Below are 13751 nucleotides of genomic sequence, written 5' to 3'. Positions count from 1 at the left end.
CTCGGTGCCATGCTCTCGTTTATTCTTTTGCAGAAGCATCCCTCATTCTATATTTAATTAAACAGAAGCCCCTTAATAATATGTGTGGGTCCCACCTGTTAGGACTAATGGTGGGAGAATAAAAAAGGGGCTGGGGTGAATCAAACCCATAACCTCGTTTACAATAAGCGTGCTAGCCAATGACTCCACCAACTATATGTTCGTGCACATATATATTGGCTACAGTTTTGTTACACTATTTTTTTTCCCGAGTTCTAAAAAATCTGAGCTTTTTTCGCCAAAAAAAATCAACAGAAAAAACCGCATCAAAATATATAATGCTTAACCCACAACGTACAAAACTTAGCGGCCAGAAAAAAAATCCGAGTTTCATAATACCTAGGAAATTCCACTTTTTTGGCATAAAATGTCAAAATAAATTTTGAATTCAAATATTTTTATTGTCTAATTATTTAGTCTATCAAAAAAAATAAGTTATAAAATATTCGGCCTGGGAAAAAACATAAATACAAGTAGTTGTTGTGGCTAAAATATAAAACTGATCAGGGTTTCTCTTTATAGTCACTAAGGGCATCTAAAATGCTAATTGCTTGCATAGGTGCTTAGGGAAAAATAATTGTACAAAGTTTAGGGTAGCGTTCGTGTTAGAGTCCCTACTTCCAAACTATGCGCAAAAAAAAAAAAGAGTCCCTACTTCCAACGAGGCGCTAGACGGAGTTGAAGAAAAAAAAATATTAGGTAGCCTGTGAGAGAAAAAGTCGGGGCGCCCGGGGACTATTTTTGCATCGACGCCAGCCGGAATCCAGGATCGGAACTACTGGATGCCCGATACTATATGGCCGATGTTCAGACGATGATCAATCTAATGAGTGTGCTCCACTTTGCTATACACATGGATGGTTGGATTTGCCACATCGTGCAAAGATCGGGTGAAAAAGATCGTGTGTATAGCAGCGCTCATCCTGGATTCAGATGGGAATAGCACGTAACTACCTGGAATTAAACCCTCGCGCTCATCCTTAGCGCCCCTGTTGTAGATGCCCTAACAGGTACTTGGTGTCGTGGTTAGCTCCTACGCTCTTTTTTTCTACAAAATTATCCATGCGCTCGGGTTACGAACTCCTGGTTGACCCAATGGGCCCTATATGGATTAGCCTAACTTGTTGTTAGTATCCTACTGATTAGTGGCCTCACCCTTAAATTACCCATTAGACATATGAGCATCTTTAAGTAATTGACCGACACAAACTTGACAACCTATTCCGTGTAATTAAATAATGTTTTGTTGTGCATGTTCATGTCAACCGGGACTGGTGAGATGGATGCATGTCCGAGTGTTTTATTAATAGGTCCTGGCGAACCTCATCTGGCGCATCTTTTTTCATTATACATGAGGCCTTTTGCGTGTAATTAAATAAACTGCAAAGAGTTTTCTAAAAAAATCCAGCATGGGAGGGTCAGCCAATGCCTTGTGCACTCCCAAACATTGACAGGTAGGCCTCCGCTGGGCTGGCGCACAGAATATGTATTTGCACAAGAACGCAAGTTGAATGTCCACAAATCCATATTTTTAAAGTTTCAGCACTAAACTGAACATCGAGTGCAAGTTCTGTGACTACCGATAATATTACCTAAAATAACTAGGAGTACATAGTTTATGCAAGTGTTGCTGATCGGCGTGGAAGCCGGGGAGTAGTAACATAACGTAACCCAAAATAATTGCTTATGTAGCTTCTTTTAACACGGTACAGACGCAAGCGCTCATATAAACGTGCATACACTCCCCCCTATGAATGCACACACGTACACCCTACCTCTATGAGCATCTCCGAGAGACTGAGCCGGCATATCATCTTGAGATTTTACAAAGTCGTCGTAGACGCCTCGTAGTCGACGGGAACGTCTCCTCTCACTAAAAGTGTATCGCCGGAAATTCTGAGATAAATTCAGGATAAATGCGAGCACCAGGACTTGAATCCTGGTGGGCTGGGATACCACTGTCCACCTAACCATCTCAACCACAGGTTGGTTCGCAATTGCTTCTCTAGCTAGTATTTAATGAGTAGAGAGGTGTTTCTTATAACATAATATGTTACTCTAACATAACGCATCCCAAGACAAAATAATTTACGTCTAAATAAACAAAGGCTTACATTGACTCCACACATGTTACTACACATTATGGAGGCAGTAATCAATTTGTGATTGGATGGTTAGGAGGACAGTGATATCCCTAACCCACCAGGGTTCAAGTCCCGGTGGTCGTATTTTACTAAATTTGTTTCATAATTTCCGGCGATGCGCGTTCAGTGATAGGAGACGTCTCCGACGACTAAAAGGCGCTTGTGGTGACTTTATCAATTTCAAGATGATATCTGTGTGTCTTCATAGAGGTGAGTGTACACATACATATGAGTGTATGCGTCCGTACTGTGTTCTAAAGAAAAAAAATAGTAATATAGACTTGTAACATATACATGTTATTAGTCTAAGTTTTACTTCCCGCTAATGACCAGCCTAAAGCTATAAAGATTATTGATTCAAACTGCAGCCGGTTTTCCTTATTTAATCACTTTATTTACGGTAATGTCATATCTAGACAAATCTGAATCAACTAATTCGGGATGAAAGGAGTATAATTTTGGTCTCTCAACTACACACGAGTTCAGATGGGTGAGGCGATCTACCAATTTGGCAGCTCATAATTTAGCTACGGATGGTTGTTTAAATAAAGCTTCTGAAACTTGGTTACATGTTCCTCCGGGTTGTATCATGGACGTTTTGAACTCAGACTACAGCCGAGGTGAATAAATAAAGCAGCAAATTCCCTTAAAAAGAAACTACAAGAGGAGTTCATTTCTAGTCTCTCAACTTTAATACCGTCCAAAAAACCTTAATACCAACTAAATTAGTGCAACTATTCAAACCAAATACTTTTAACCATGTTGTGAGAAGAGGCAGTTTTATGAAGTGGTGTGGTTTCAGACTTAATGACACTTGGCGTCCAAATTGGTATCCCGCTCACCTTCTTATTATGTGTTATCCTCTTCCTTCTGAAATGGGTATTTCATCGAGCACTTGGCGTGAGGTACTCCATCTTGGTGTTGCTATCTGTGGTGGGCATTCGACGAGTTAACGTTGTTGACCTGCATGAGGTACCAGAGGTTGATGCTAGCGGTAAGATTGTTCACACCCACATCGGTCCTTCTTTTCCTTTTTGTCAAGCTTGACTTCATGCCAAAATCCTCTGGTGCACCTCCCTCCAACCATAGACCCCAACGCCGGCACCGAGGCTAGCCACCATGTGCCACCTCCAATCGGCGAGTATCGTTACCTTCTTTGATCATGTTGTGATTATTGAGGTGCTGGCATCACCAATGTTGCAGGCGCTTATTGTCCACGCGCACCACCCTCTAGTCGGTGGTGTCCCTACACCGAAAGACCACCTTGAGATCGAGTGTGCAAGTGCATGTTGCACTCAGCCAATTCTACAACGAGACACACACATCGAGAACCAAGGTGGATGCCTCCAACTCCTCCGCCACATGGTCGGACTATGTGGTATCGAGAACAGAGACGGATGCCTCCAACTCCACCGCCACCTGGACGAACTATGTGGTCTACGGTACAACACGACTGTTGTGCCAGGCTTGCGACACTAGTTGTGCTACCACTCCTGCTCAACCCCATAAGTTTGAGTATGTCCTCTCGGACAACTAACGGTTCTTCAATTCCTTGGCCCTCTGTTGGTTCGATGCTCAATATGCTTGAGTGGCCACCAAGAGGTGCTTGCCTTCCCTCCCATGCATGTTCTTCAATTCCTTGGCCCTCCGTTGGTTCGATGCTCACCCGATGCTTCACGTTGGACCCATATTCCTCCTCCTCTTGGATCACCCTGAGCCAGCACAACAAGGTAAGCTCGGTTATCACGTATGTGTTGGTGAATTGTGTGTTGAAATGTGTCGTCTGTTATGGCATGCATCTCATGGAGAGGGGGGGGGGGGGGAGCTGAAGTGAATGCAATTTGGACCTCCATGTGTCAGTTTTAGTAACAAAAACACGCAACGTCATGGACTGATTCAAGTCGGGAGAATGACCAAATGTGTTCAGTTTGAAATGTTAGGGGTCTAGTATATCTATTTTTAAAATTGAGAGACCAAAAGTGAAATCCTTGTATAGTTTGGAGATGAAAATGAGTTATGTCATGTTCATCAACTTAGGAATAGGCCCACTTCTTAACTAAAAAGAAACCAGTTTCTCATAGTGACATGCTCTTAAGCTCAAGATGCAGGATGAGGACGAATGTGAATGTAGTGGTGGGTCGGATTGAGAAGGGGAACAGTGGAATGTTATTTGGAAGGCTAATGTGTCTCATAAGATTAGAGTTTTGTGTGGTTGTGGCGTCAATAGTCTAACGATTCAATTAATTGTATATTTTTCATGTCATAGTGTCTTGTATAAAGACACATGCTTTGCTTACGACTTTCACGAAAGTTTGGGAGCTACCAGAAGAAGATCTTTTTTATCAACACTCGCCCTGATTGGTTGTTGGCTATGCTCTATAAATCTAGTATCTCTGGTCGATCCAAGATTGTCTTTCACTTTTGAAGAGCTTGGCATATAAGGAATGATCTGATTTCTGGGGAAGGGAGCTCGCACACACACATTTCTTTTGAATTTTGGAATGCTATTGGTTCTCCTATTCCGGTTGTCGGGTTGTATCGCCATGTGAGCATGAGACTCATATCAATTGCACTCATAGGGCTACACAATCTCGCGAGACAAACTAGGCTCATATTGCGTGGGAGTCCAATCAATTTGAGAGTCTAATATGAAGAATTGCATTAGAATTAATGTGGATGCTAGCTTTTTTGGTGATCGTAGCTCCGCTATGATGGGGTTTTGTGGTAAGGGAATCGGTAGGCGAGGTATTTCTTTCTGATGGGAATTTTATTCCGGTATGCTTAACTTTGCAAGAAGTTGAGTTTGACACGTGTCTGATATGTTTCTACAGGGGAATTACTTTGCACTTTTCCATCATTTTGGAAATTGGTTGCTTATTTCTGCACACATTTTTTCTTCTAATAACCATTTGGGAAATTTTCGCAAAAAATGATTATTTGGACATGTTCACCTATGTCTATCCGAATAAAGAAGCGCTTGGGTCACCTAACTTTTGCTGAGATTTAGTTCAATTAAAATTAGAATAGGGGCTAATAAATGAGATTTCAATTTTTTCTTCGCTTTAGTATTAGTTCTGATTTTGTGTGTGGAAAGTCATCCGATTTGTTAATAATATATCATGGCGGTACATAGATCAAGAAGTAAGAAGAACTACAACAAGATCCGTGGAGCACTTAGCAACGACTAGAAGCACTGGAGCGAGTCGAAGGTGTGCCGCTGTAATCGCATCCCCCTCCCTTACCGGAGTCCGGCTAACCTTATTGTAGTAGGCAGTGAAAAAGTCATTATGCTCAGGACAAAGGACCAGCGCACCAGAATAAAACCGTCACCGAAGATGAGAAGTATAGATCGAAAAGGTCATACATGTAAGCGTTTAGATCTACATTCTCGTAATCTTTTTTGGTTAGGGAGAGTTGGGCGAAAAAAGGTGCTCCAACAGTTACTTTAAAATTGATTTTTTGAGGGGACACCGTATAATCAGCCAACTCCCCCTCCATCTACCGGGAGATCACCCTTTTCGTAAACCCCCCTAAACATGGTGCCAAGGAACTTCCTCGTCCACTTGAACTTTCATCGCCTCTTCGTCTCCTACCGCCGCCCGAGCGCTGATGGCCACCGCCGACCACGTCGCCGACCCTGTTGCCAATCCAACACCGGCTCCATTGTTTCATGGGGTGCCGTCGTCTTCCCGCCTCCTCGCCTAGTGTCATCACCTGTCCCGACGATCCCGACTTGGTCCGCCCTACCCTCGTCAATCCTTCCGTCACCGCTGGGCCGTCACGGGAGACCAGTCGACGTTGTTATGCTTTAATTTTAATTTGAAGTTTGAATCATATTTTTTTATATTTGTGATTTTTTATATGATCTTGAATTACATGTGTTGGAATAACATTATTTGCAAGTAGTATGTTAATATAACAGGCATGTAAATTTCATTTGTATATTAATATGCAGAGAAATATGAAAGAAAGAAAACTGAACTTCAAGGAAGATGTTTACGAGGCCTGCAAAAGCAGCTCACCTGTCCATCTCCCTTAAATCATATGGTCACTCTGCAAACCTGAATTTAGGGGGAGTTTTATATGGGACTCATTGGTGATGCTCTAAGCTCCTTGACATCATGTCTGCTGCGGAGGATCATTGGTGAATATGCGGAACGGCGACTATGGCGGCATGCCAGCGACTCATTCCGACGAGATTTGGGGATGTTGCTCCCTGGGGGCTTTGTTGTAACTTTTCTTCTTTGCAGGGTGCTGCTTGTAGTTGGATGAAAAAGGAAGAAAAAGCACATGAACAAAAACAACGGCCGGCTGAATCCAGATGAATCCGTTAGAGACAAACACGGTTTGTTGCTAAGTACTCCCTCCGTCCGAAAATAAGTGTCTTAATTTTGTATTAATTTTAATAAAAATTATATTAAGATTAAGACATTTATTTTAGGACGGAGGAAGTACTCCCTTCGTTTCATAATTCTCGTCGACAAGAATTATGGAAGCGAGGTCTTTAGTGTTCTGCCTTGCGTGTTCACATTCCTAATTGCTATTTTTTCTGCGGTAGGCTAAATTGTTCTTTTCAATACGGGGTAATGTTTGAAAAAAATCACTAAAAAAATGTGAATAAATAATTAGGCAAACTTCTCGCTTATCCACACTACCGAGTGCCCTCGACGTCCATGTCGACGGGGCAGAGCTCTCTCACCGCGCTTTCGAGCTCGTACGAGCTATAGCAAACGCAATGCCAAGACCCCCAACAGCTCAGGTGCCGGGCTGGCTTCTACAGTAGCTACTACTCTGTCAGAGGTGTGTCGCACAGTACGCTTATAAAAGGCATTAAAAAAATATGTGGCGCGCAGAATCAAACTGCTGTCCAATCTAAAAAAAGAATCAAACTGCTGTCAAATCTCGCCGAAATCCACGCCCTAGGAACGAAACAAAAGACTCGTGATGATGGAGCGTATCGTCCCCATCGGTTCAGTTTAGGGTGTGACAGAGACCTGACAAAGCATTGACCGCTGCCGCTGGCAGTTTGGCACGGATCAATGGATTCTTTCTCCATGGGCCCTTTTTTCCTCTACCTATATGTTTCCGGCTTTTTTTCTCTCTCTATGGAGCCTACATTGCCTGAAATAGGGGCCTCACGACTTTTGCAGGGCTGCTGCCTCTGTGAAGCTGTCCTGGCCCATGTCGGACATTTCAATACTGTGGTATTTTTTTGTTCTTTTAAAAGGCAAAAAATAGTGAGGCTCTAGTGGTTATCTTATCTAACAGTCAAGCGATAGTCTCTTCGTGTCCCCTGCGAATCAAAAACAGCGGCAAAGATAGCGCATCTGGCCCATATGCATTGATCGGTCCATATCACACGTCGATCGATGGTGGAAAACAATAGGGTCGATGGTGGAAAAAAGAGATTCACTGCCCCATATGCATTGATCAGTTCATATCACACGTCAATCCATGGTGGAAAACAATAGGATCGATGGTGGGAAAAAAAGGATTCAGCGATCTGCACTAGTACTCGCAATAGACCATAGAGTTTGGTACCTTTGTTTTGTTGCTGCAGATAGACATGTGCGCAAAAAAGAAGGCGACCGAGTCACGAGTGGTCCGTGTCACCGCTGCACATTGTGTTTCTTTCGTCTGTGTGCCGTTCCCTCGCATCTTTGAATTTTCCACGATCGATGACCCTACCCTACGCTACGAGTAGCAGTACCACAGGAGATTCACCTGTCGCAAAAGAGAAAAGGTGGAGCAGTACATGTCGCTGAATTTTCTCCCGACTTCCGTAGATGGAAATCTCAATATCTCCGTCCATGGACGGCGAGGCGCTGTCTTTCTTTACTAGCCTGGCCGTTTTTGTGTGGGGCAGCTCGTGCTGCTGCTGTGCCCCGTGCTTGCCCGGTTCCTCCGATGGGCGGTGGCAACTGGCAAGGGGGTTTCCTGGCTTTTGGGCCGATGAGTTATATCTGTGACGGTTTTCAGGTGGGAGTTAATTTGCCTTTCTCGTCATACAGTACTTTAGCGCGCAATTTCAGGCCCGTATGACGGCCGACGCCCATCATCGGATGACGACCGTCGACTTTGCTTCACTTTACCTTGTGAGGTCATGTTATGGGTGTTCATGTGCACATCTATTAGAGCAGCTCCAACACGCCGACTCATTTCGTCTGTGCATGTTCGTTTGAACCAAAACAGACACAAAAATCGGTCCAACGCGCGGACTCAAACGGATGCGCGTCTGCTTTTCATCCGTCGAACGACCCATTCCAGGCCAAATATGGGCCTCACTTTCGTCGGCAAACACGAGGCGGACGCCCGCCTACTCCTTCTCCTGGCCCGCTGATCGGTGGCACGTAGGCCATTCTCTTCATCCCATCGACAGAAAGCACCTACCCGCCCCACCCCGTTGCCGCTGGCGCCTTTGCCAGCCCTCCGCACCCACATACCTCCCTTGTAGCACGCCACCTTCCAACGTTGCCGCCACTACCGCCTCGTCGCCGGGCCATCGCAGCTTCCCCCGACGTCGCCGCCCGCACCACCTCCCCCCCCCCCCCCCCCCCCCCCGCGCCCCCGGCCAGCTCCTTCAACAATGCCGCCATGCTCGTCTCACGCCACCACGCTCGCCAGACGCCGCCAGGCCAGCTACCTAGCTAGGGGTGGCACGCGACTCTTCATCGGCCTGCTTCTTCGACGACGCCCACAAGTTGTGCGACGGTTTGCCCGCAAGGTACAAGTGGACTCCGCCGACGAGTTCTTTTTCCACAATTTCATTTGCGACTCGGATGGTTCTTTATCTGACGATGAGGAGATGGATGGCTCCAGTGTTGGTCGTCCATGACCACTTGAGTAGGCAGCGGCTGTTGTTTCGGTGCTCGATCCCAACCCGCTCTTCAAGCATCACCTATTCCGGCGTCGTTTCCGTATGGCTAGACATGTTTTCACCGTATCCGGGAGGGGGTGGTGGCATACGAAAGTATTTAGAGTGCAAGGAGGATGCCCTAGGAAAGATTGGCTTCTTCTCTTATCAGAAATGCACTGCAGCTATTTGGATGCTTGCATACGGAGTTTCCGGTGATCTCAATAATGAGTATGTCCGTATGGGCGAGTCCACGTGCCTAGAGTCCATGTACAAGTTCTGCAAGGATGTGGTAGCGGTGTTTGTCCCTGAGTACTTGAGAGAGCCAAATGTTGATGATAAGCCCGCTTGTTTTGGGAAACGTAGCATGCAATTTCAAAAAATTCCTACGCTCACGCAAGATCTATCTAGGAAATGCATAGCAACGAGAGGGGGAGAGCGTGTCCATGTACCCTCATAGACCGAAAGCAGAAGCGTTTGTTAACACGGCTGATGTAGTAGAACTTCTTCTCGTTCCGACCGATCAAGCACCGAACGTATGATACGTCTCCAACGTATCTATAATTTTTTATTGTTCCATGCTATATTATATTCTGTTTTAGATGTTAATTAGGCTTTATTATACACTTTTATATTATTTTTGGGACTAACCTATTAACCGGAGGCCCAGCCCAAATTGTTGATTTTTTGCCTATTTCAGTGTTTCGAAGGAAAAGGATATCAAACGGAGTCCAAACGGAATGAAACCTTCGGGAACATGATTTTCGGAACAAACGTGATCCAGAGGACTCGGTGTCTACGTAAAGTAATCAACGAGGAAGGCACGAGGCAGGGGGTGCGCCTACCCCCCCCCCCCCAGGCGCGCCCTCCACCCTCGTGGGGCCCATGTTGCTCCACCGACGTACTTCTTCCTCCTATATATACCCATGTACCCTGGAAACATCAGATACGGAGCAAAAACCCTATTTCCACCACCGCAACCTTCTGTACCCGTGAGATCCCATCTTGGGGCCTTTTCTGGCACTCCGCCGAAGGGGGCATTGATCATGGAGGGCTTCTACATCAACACCATAGCCTCTCCGATGATGTGTGAGTAGTTTACCTCAGACCTTCGGGTCCATAGTTATTAGCTAGATGGCTTCTTCTCTCTCTTTGGATCTCAATACAAAGTTCTCCTCGATCTTCTTGGAGATCTATTCGATGTAACTCTTCTTTTTGCGTTGTGTTTGTCGGGACCGATGAATTGTGGGTTTATGATCAATTTTATCTATGAACAATATTTGAATCTCCTCTGAATTCTTTTATGTATGGTTAGTTATCTTTGCAAGTCTCTTCGAATTATCAGTTTGGTTTGGCCTACTAGATTGATCTTTCTTGCAATGGGAGAAGTGCTTAGCTTTGGGTTCAATCTTGCGGTGTCCTTTCCCAGTGACAGCAGGGGCAGCAAGGCACGTATTGTATTGTTGCCATCGAGGATAAAAAGATGGGGTTTATATCATATTGCATGAGTTTATCCCTCTACATCATGTCATCTTACTTAAAGCATTACTCTGTTCTTATGAACTTAATACTCTAGATGCATGCTGGATAGCAGTCGATGTGTGGAGTAATAGAAGTAGATGCAGGCAGGAGTCGGTCTACTTGTCACGGACGTGATGCCTATATACATGATCATACCTAGATATTCTCATAAATATGCTCAATTCTATCAATTGCTCGACAGTAATTTGTTCACGCACCGTAATACTTATGCTCTTGAGAGAAGCCACTAGTGAAACCTATGGCCCCCGGGTCTATTTTCCATCATATTAATCTCCCAACACTTAGTTATTTCTATTGCCATTTATTTTAGTTTGCATCTTTATTTCTCTTTATCATAAAAATACCAAAAATATTATCTTATCTTCTCTATCAGATCTCACTCTCGTAAGTGACCGTGAAGGGATTGACAACCCCTTTATCGCGTTGGTTGTGAGGTTCTTATTTGTTTGTGTAGGTGCACGGGACTTGAGCCTGGTCTCCTACTGGATTGATACCTTGGTTCTCAAAAACTGAGGGAAATACTTACGCTACTTTGCTGCATCACCCTTTCCTCTTCAAGGAAAAACCAACGCAGTGCTCAAGAGGTAGCAAGAAGGATTTCTGGTGCCGTTGCCGGGGAGATTCGCGCCAAGTCAAGTCAAGATTTGATTGCCCGTCAACGAGCCATTTCTGGCGCCGTTGCCGGGGAGTCTACGCAAAAGTCAAGACATACTAAGTACCCATCACAAACTCTTATCCCTCGCATTACATTATTTGCCATTTGCTTCTCGTTTTCCTCTCCCCCACTTTACCCTTGCCGTTTTATTCACCCTCTTTTCCGTTCGCCTCTTTTTCGCTTGCTTCTTGTTTGCTCGCGTGTTGGATTGCTTGCTTGTCACGATGGCTCAAGACAATACTAAATTGTATGACTTTACCAATACCAACAACAATGATTTTCTTAGCACTCCGATTGCTCCTCTTACCGATGCTGAATCTTGTGAAATTAATGCTGCTTCGTTGAATCTTGTCATGAAAGATCAATTCGTCGGCCTTCCTAGTGAAGATGCCGCTACCCATCTAAATAGCTTCGTTGATTTGTGTGACATGCAAAACAAGAAAGATGTGGACAATGATATTGTTAAATTGAAGCTATTTCCTTTTTCGCTTAGAGATCGTGCTAAAGCTTGGTTTTCGTCTTTGCCTAAAAATAGTATTGATTCATGGAATAAGTGCAAAGATGCTTTTATCTCTAAGTATTTTCCTCCCGCTAAAATCATCTCTCTTAGAAATGATATCATGAATTTTAAGCAACTTGATCATGAACATGTTGCACAAGCTTGGGAGAGGATGAAATTAATGATACGTAATTGCCCTACACATGGTTTGAATCTTTGGATGATTATACAAAAATTTTATGCCGGATTGAATTTTGCTTCTAGAAATCTTTTAGATTCGGCCGCGGGAGGCACTTTTATGGAAATCACTTTAGCAGAAGCTACTAAACTCCTAGATAATATTATGGTTAATTATTCTCAATGGCATACCGAAAGATCTACTAATAAAAAAGTGCATGCGATAGAAGAAATTAATGTTTTGAGTGGAAAGATGGATGAACTTATGAAATTATTTGCTACTAAAAGTGTTTCTTCTGATCCTAATGATATGCCTTTGTCTACTTTGATTGAGAATAATAACGAATCTATGGATGTGAATTTTGTTGGTAGGAATAATTTTGGTAACAATGCGTATAGAGGAAACTATAATCCTAGGCCGTTCCCTAGTAATTCATCTAATAATTATGGTAATTCCTACAACAATTCTTATGGAAATTTTAATAAGATGCCCTCTGAATTTGAGACTAGTGTTAAGGAGTTTATGAATTCACAAAAGAATTTCAATGCTTTGCTTGAAGAAAAATTGCTTAAGTTTGATGAATTGGCTAGGAACGTTGATAGAATTTCTCTTCACGTTGATTCTTTGAAACTTAGATCTATTACACCTAAGCATGATATCAATGAGTCTCTCAAATCCATGAGAATTTCCATTGATGAGTGCAAAGAAAGAACCGCTAGGATGCGTGCTAAGAAAGATTGCTTTGTGAAAGCGTGTTCTTCTAATTTTTATGAGAATAAAGATGAAGATCTAAAGGTTATTGATGTGTCCCCTATTAAATATTTGTTTTGCAATATGAATATTTATAATTATGGGACTGAATATGAGCCACCTTTACCTAGAAGGCGTCCCAAAAATTCGGAGTTTTTAGATCTTGATGATAAAATTGGTAAAAGTGGGATTGAAGAGATCAAAACTTTAGATATTAATGAACCCACTATTCTGGATTTCAAGGAATTTAATTATGATAATTGCTCTTTGATAGATTGTATTTCCTTGTTGCAATTCGTGCTAAATTCTCCTCATGCTTATACTCAAACTAAAGCTTTTACCAAACATATCGTTGATGCTTTAATGCAATCTTATGAAGAAAAACTTGATTTGGAAGTTTCTATCCCTAGAAAACTTTATGATGAGTGGGAACCTACTATTAAAATTAAAATTAAAGATCATGAATGCTATGCTTTGTGTGATTTGGGTGCTAGTGTTTCCACGATTCCAAAAACTTTGTGCGATTTGTTAGGTTTCCGCGAATTTGATGATTGCTCTTTAAACTTACACCTTGTGGATTCCACTATCAAGAAATCTATGGGAAGAATTAATGATGTTCTTATTGTTGCAAATAGGAACTATGTGCCCGTAGATTTCATTGTTCTTGATATAGATTGCAATCCTTCATGTCCTATTATTCTTCGTAGACCTTTCCTTAGAACGATTGGTGCAATTATTGATATGAAGGAAGGGAATATTAGATTCCAATTTCCGTTAAGGAAAGGCATGGAACACTTCCCTAGAAAGAAGGTTAAATTACATATGAATCTATTATGAGAGCCACTTATGGATTGCCTACCAAAGATGGCAATACCTAGATCTATCCTTGCTTTTATGCCTAGCTAGGGGCGTTAAACGACAGCGCTTGTTGGGAGGCAACCCAATTTTTTTTTTACTTTTTGCTTCTGTTTAGGAATAAATATTTGATCTAGCCTCTGGTTAGATTTGTTTTTATGTTTTAATTAGTGTTTGTGCCAAGTTAAACCTATAGGATCTTCTTGGATGATAGTTATTTGATCTTGCTGAAAATT

The sequence above is a fragment of the Aegilops tauschii genome, chromosome 1 (assembly GCF_002575655.3).
Source record: "Aegilops tauschii subsp. strangulata cultivar AL8/78 chromosome 1, Aet v6.0, whole genome shotgun sequence".
NCBI classification, from domain to species: domain Eukaryota; kingdom Viridiplantae; phylum Streptophyta; class Magnoliopsida; order Poales; family Poaceae; genus Aegilops; species Aegilops tauschii.
This window is presented reverse-complemented; position numbering follows the sequence as displayed.